We start from the raw sequence: 5,824 nt of genomic DNA, 5'->3' as shown, positions 1-5,824 counted from the left end.
ATAGTCCAATAAGTGTTATCCGGCTTTTGCTCAGGTACTTGCGACTCTGTCCAATCATTGATGAAATCTATCAAGGCCTGAGACTTAACAGCAGTGCGTGGCACATATTTGAGGTCATGAGGACCAAGTTCTATAGCCCACTTAGCAATTCTCCCTGTAGCCTCTCTGTTCTGGATAATATCACCGAGAGGGGCGGAACTGACCACAGTGATGGGATGACCCTGAAATAATGCTTAAGCTTCCGGCTCGCCATAAACACCCCATATACGAGCTTCTGCCAATGCGGATACCGCTGCTTGGACTCAATGAGCACCTCACTGACATAATAAACCGGCCGCTGAACCGGATGCTCCTTACCCGCCTCCTTGCGCTCCACCACAATAGCCACGCTGACGGCTCGTGCGTTTGCCGCCACATACAGTAGCAAGGGCTCCTTATCAACCGGAGCAGCAAGGACGGGGGGCTCTGCCAGTTGCTTTTTCAAATCCTCGAAGGCGGTATTAGCTGCATCATTCCATACAAAGTTATCCGTTTTCTTCATCAACTGATATAAAGGCATAGCCTTCTCACCCAAGCGGCTTATGAACCGGCTTAAAGCAGCGATGCGACCTGCCAAACGCTGAACATCATTTATACATGCCGGCTTAGCTAGAGAAGTGATAGCTTTGATCTTCTCTGGGTTAGCTTCAATTCCTCTGTCAGAAACCAAGAAGCCCAATAGCTTGCCCGCAGGAACACCAAAAACACATTTGGCCGGGTTAAGCATCATCTTGTAGACCCGGAGATTATCGAAGGTTTCCCTTAAGTCATCTATCAGGGTTTCCTCCTTGATGGACTTAACCACAATATCGTCCACGTAAGCGTGAACATTGCGCCCGATCTGTTTATGGAGACAATTCTGTACACAACGCTGGTAAGTCGCCTGCGCACACTTGAGCCCAAAGGGCATAGAGACATAGCAGAAGGCTCCAAAGGGAGTGATGAACGCCGTCTTCTCCTGGTCCTTAACTGCCATCTTAATCTGATGATACCCTGAATAAGCATCCAAGAAACTTAAGCGTGCACAACCCGCCGTAGCATCAATGATTTGATCGATACGGGGGAGGGCAAAAGGATCAGCCGGACACGCCTTGTTCAAATCCGTGTAATCCACACACATCCGCCAGGTGCCGTTCTTCTTAAGTACAAGCACCGGGTTAGCCAACCACTCTGGGTGAAAAACCTCGACAATGAACCCGGCCGCCAAGAGCCGGGCCACTTCTTCACCAATGGCTTTTCGCCTCTCTTCATTAAACCGTCGAAGGAACTGTCTGACCGGCTTAAATTTTGGATCAACATTGAGAGTGTGCTCAGCGAGTTCTCTAGGTACACCTGGCATGTCAGAAGGTTTCCATGCAAAGATGTCCCTATTCTCACGGATGAACTCGATGAGCGCGCCTTCCTATTTCGGGTCCAGATTTGCACTGATGCTGAACTGCTGAGACGAGTCACCTGGAACAAAATCAACAAGTTTAGTCTCATCAGCTGATTTAAACTTCATTGCTGGTTCATTCTCCGTGGTTGGCTTTTTCAGAGAGGTCATATCTGTTGGGTCAACATTTTCTTTATAAAATTTCAACTCTTCTGTGGCACAAACAGACTCTGCATAAGCCGCGTCACCTTCCTCACACTCCAGAGCCACTTTCCGGCTGCCGTGAACCGTAATAGTCCCGTTGTGACCCGGCATCTTGAGTTGTAGGTACACATAACACGGCCGTGCCATGAACTTGGCGTAAGCCGGCCGTCCGAATATAGCATGGTATGGACTTCTTATCTTGACCACCTCAAAGGTCAACTTCTCCACCCTGTAGTTGTTCTCATCACCGAAGGCCACTTCCAGTTCGATCTTGCCGACTGGATAAGCCGATTTACCGGGTACCACACCATGGAAGATAGTATTTGACTGGCTGAGGTTCTTATCAACTAGCCCCATACGACGGAAAGTCTCATAATAGAGGATGTTGATGCTGCTGCCTCCATCCATGAGTACCTTTGTGAACTTATAGCCTCCCACTTGAGGAGCCACCACTAAGGCCAGGTGGCCCGGGTTATCCACCCAGGGAGGGTGATCCTCCCTACTCCACACTATGGGTTGCTCCGACCACCGTAAGTAGCATGGAACCGCCGGCTCAACAGCATTAACAGCCCTCTTGTGAAGCTTCTCGTCTCGTTTGCACAAACTAGTGGTGAACACGTGATACTGTCCACCGCTAAGCTGCTTTGGGTTGGTCTGATAGCCCCCCTGTTGCTGTTGATGACCCTGACCAGACTGTTGATTAAAGCCCCCTTGACCGTTCTGAGGACCGGGGTTTGAGCCGCCTCCCGGGCCATGAAAGCCGCCAGCGCCGGAGCCGCCGGCGCCTGAGCCGCCGCCCGGGCCATTGTAGTTTTTAAAGGCCTTCATGATAGCACAATCCTTCCACAGATGAGTCGCTGGCTTCTCTCTAGAGCCGTGTCTCGGACAAGGTTCATTCAACAGCTGCTCCAGAGAAGGTCCTGACCCGCCGCCTCGGGGAGGGGGCCTCCCCTTGCGTCGCTGGTTGTTACCTTGGGTGTTGGCTACGAACTCCAGGCTGCCATCGGCCTTGCGCTTGCCTCCTCCTTGATTCCCCGGGTTAAACTGAGGACCCTTGCCATTGTCGTTCTTCTTTCCCTTCCCTGTCCTTTCATCATCTGAAGGGGGATCCTTGGTACCATCAGAATCAGCGTACTTAACCAGAGCCGCCATCAGTGTACCCATATTAGTACAGTCACGCTTAAGCCGTCCGAGTTTCATCTTTAGGGGCACAAAGCGACAGTTTTGTTCCAACATTAAGACTGCAGAGCCAGCATCCATCTTATCCGACGAATGTATGATCTCCTTGACCCGGCGAACCCAATGGGTCGTGGATTCACCCTCCTGCTGTTTACAGTTAGTCAAGTCCACAATTGACATAGACTGCCTACAGGTATCCTTGAAGTTTTGAATGAACCGGGCTTTTAGCTCAGCCCAAGACCCAATGGAGTTCGGTGGTAGCCCTTTTAACCATGTGCGGGCAGTTCCATCTAACATCATGGTGAAATATTTGGCCATGGCCGCCTCGCTGACCTCTAGCAGTTCCATAGCCATCTCATAACTCTCAATCCAGGCCGCAGGCTGTAAGTCAGCTGTATAGTTAGGCACCTTCCTAGGGCCCTTGAAATCCTTAGGTAGACGTTCATTACGGATGGCCGGCACCAAACAAGGGACACCCCCGGTCCTGGTAGAAATACCCACATCAACGGACGCCGTCGGATAAGCCGGGGGGGGTCTGATAAGCCGTCAATTGCGGCACCTGCTCCGCCTCTTGCCGTGCTTGGTCTGCTGCATAGAAGGCTCCAACATGAGCCGGGCCATGGCCAGGGGGTGGGTCATGGCGTCGAACATTACTTGAGCCGGTTGCTGAGACCATGTGTCGGCTGTAACTCGGGCTCTGGCCTGGGCGAGGAGTTGAGTGGATCCTGTCCCGGCTGTAGGAGTACGCCTCTTGCTGTGCTAGAGCTGTCTGCAGGAGTTCCCTGACCCGGCGGGTTTCGACGGCTGCCGGAGAATTGCCGTCAACGGGAAGAGCCGCCAGTCGTGCTGCCGCAGCTACCATGTTCTCCAGCGGGTTATCGTAATGACCCGGGGGTATTGGCACATACTGAGGCGGGGCAGGGGGCACCTGGGGAGGCCCCATTACTCGTGGCTGAATAAGGGGTCCCGACCCGGGCGCAATGACCCCTGGTGGGTTACTGGATCCCGCACCCGGCGTGTTGAAGAGGTTGCGCGGATCGTAAACCGGCGGGAGTCGAGACTGGGCCTTCTGATGCCTCCTTCTCATGACCTCGTTGGCCGCGTTCTGATCCATCGTGAGTTGGAAGGACTGCGCCTGAATCAACTGAGTCCGGGCGTCGAGAGCCGCCCGCTCCGCCGCCAGCCTGATCCCTTCTGCTGCAAGATCCTCTTTAGCTTTCATCAGATCCAATTTTAACTGTGCCACCTCCGCGTCATGCTGGGCTCGATCTGCCGGGTCAACCGTGGCAGTTAACAGGGCCGTCATCTTATCTATGAGATCCATCAGCACCTGAGCTGGGGAAGGCTCCGGGTTTTCCGATCCGGTAGCGGGGTTCTGAACAGGCTGCGCACCAGCCATAAAAACTCCGACCTGACTTGGCGGCTCAAAAAGGTCCGGAATACTGTTGCCATCGGAATAACTCATGAGCCTGTCATCTTGAAGTTGGTACAACGAGTTTGACTCATCAGCGGCCGACTCGCCGTCAGAGCCGGCGGCCGCCTCATCCCCAGACCCAGATGGATTAGAGGGCCTTCCATGGATGCACCCCACAAAAGCGCGCTTTAAGGCAGGCCGGGCCCGGGCGGGTCGTGCGCGCTGAGCCGTTTCGATGAGATCGGCGCAGAGATCCGGCTCGGGGCCCGGCTCACCAACCTTGCCAATGAAGACATGAATTCCGCCAAAGGGGACCCGGTACCCGTACTCCACTGAGCCGGCGTCGGGGCCCCAGTCCGCATCGTCGATGTAGAGCTTACCGCGACGACTCTTTGTCATCCCACCCACAGCGTATCCCTTGAGCCCTTCGAAGCTGCCCTTCAAGAACTCAAATCCACCGTGCGCCAGCCCCACGGTGGGCGCCAACTGTCGTGGAATTGTCACGGCAGATGTCCTTGAGCTAGGACTTAGCCGTGGAGCCATCGCAACTAGGAAGCTTGAAGGGGTTATGCGGGACAAGAAACACGAGGGTTTATACTGGTTTGGCCCCTTACGGTGAAGGTAAAAGCCTACGTCCAGTTGAGGTGTTATTGATTAGGGTTACGATCGCCAGGGAGCTAAACAGCTATGCCCGGCTCTCGATGAGATTATTGTCGCCCTTTAACCGCTGCCGGGTCGTCCCTTTATATAGGGAGGCTGACACCCAGCAGCCCTTAGAGTCCCGGCCGGCTCATAAGAGTGTCCGGCTCGGACTCTAAACAATACTTGCCTTACACTACAAGTTCTATTATAACAATAAAGATTGTACTACGAGCTTTAAACCATCGCCGGGTCTCAGCCCATCTCTGGCCCGTTATCTTGAAACTTAGCTCTGGGCTTCTGGCAATGACCCTTAGTGTAACCCGGCCCTCCTGGCGGGTGACTCCCAGGTCTATATCCTCAACACTAAGGGTTATCGACAAGTTCAAGGGGTTGACTACGATGAGACTTTCTCACCCGTAGCGGAGCTGAAGTCCGTCCGAATCATGTTAGCAATTGCGCATTCTATGATTATGAGATATGGCAAATGGACGTCAAAATGGCATTCCTTAACGGCTTTCTTAAGGAAGAATTGTATATGATGCAGCCGGAATTTTGTCGATCCTAAGAATGCTAACAAGGTATGCAAGCTCCAGCGCTCCATCTATGGGCTGGTGCAAGCATCTCGGAGTTGGAACATTCGATTTGATGAGATGATCAAAGCGTTTGGGTTTACACAGACTTATGGAGAAGCCTGTGTTTACAAGAAAGTGAGTGGGAGCTCTGTAGCACTTCTCTTATTATATGTGGATGACATACTATTGATGGGAAATGATATAGAATTCTTGGAAAGTATAAAGGCCTATTTGAATAAGTGTTTTTCAATGAAGGACCTTGGAGAAGCTGCTTATATATTAGGCATCAAGATCTATAGAGATAGATCAAGACGCCTCATTGGTCTTTCACAGAGTACGTACCTTGACAAGATATTGAAGAAGTTCAATATGGATCAGTCCAAGAAGGGGTTCTTGCCTGTA

This window comes from Aegilops tauschii, chromosome 6 (genome assembly GCF_002575655.3).
Source record: "Aegilops tauschii subsp. strangulata cultivar AL8/78 chromosome 6, Aet v6.0, whole genome shotgun sequence".
Classification (NCBI taxonomy): Eukaryota; Viridiplantae; Streptophyta; class Magnoliopsida; order Poales; family Poaceae; genus Aegilops; species Aegilops tauschii.
Note: the sequence above shows the minus strand (reverse complement) of the source record.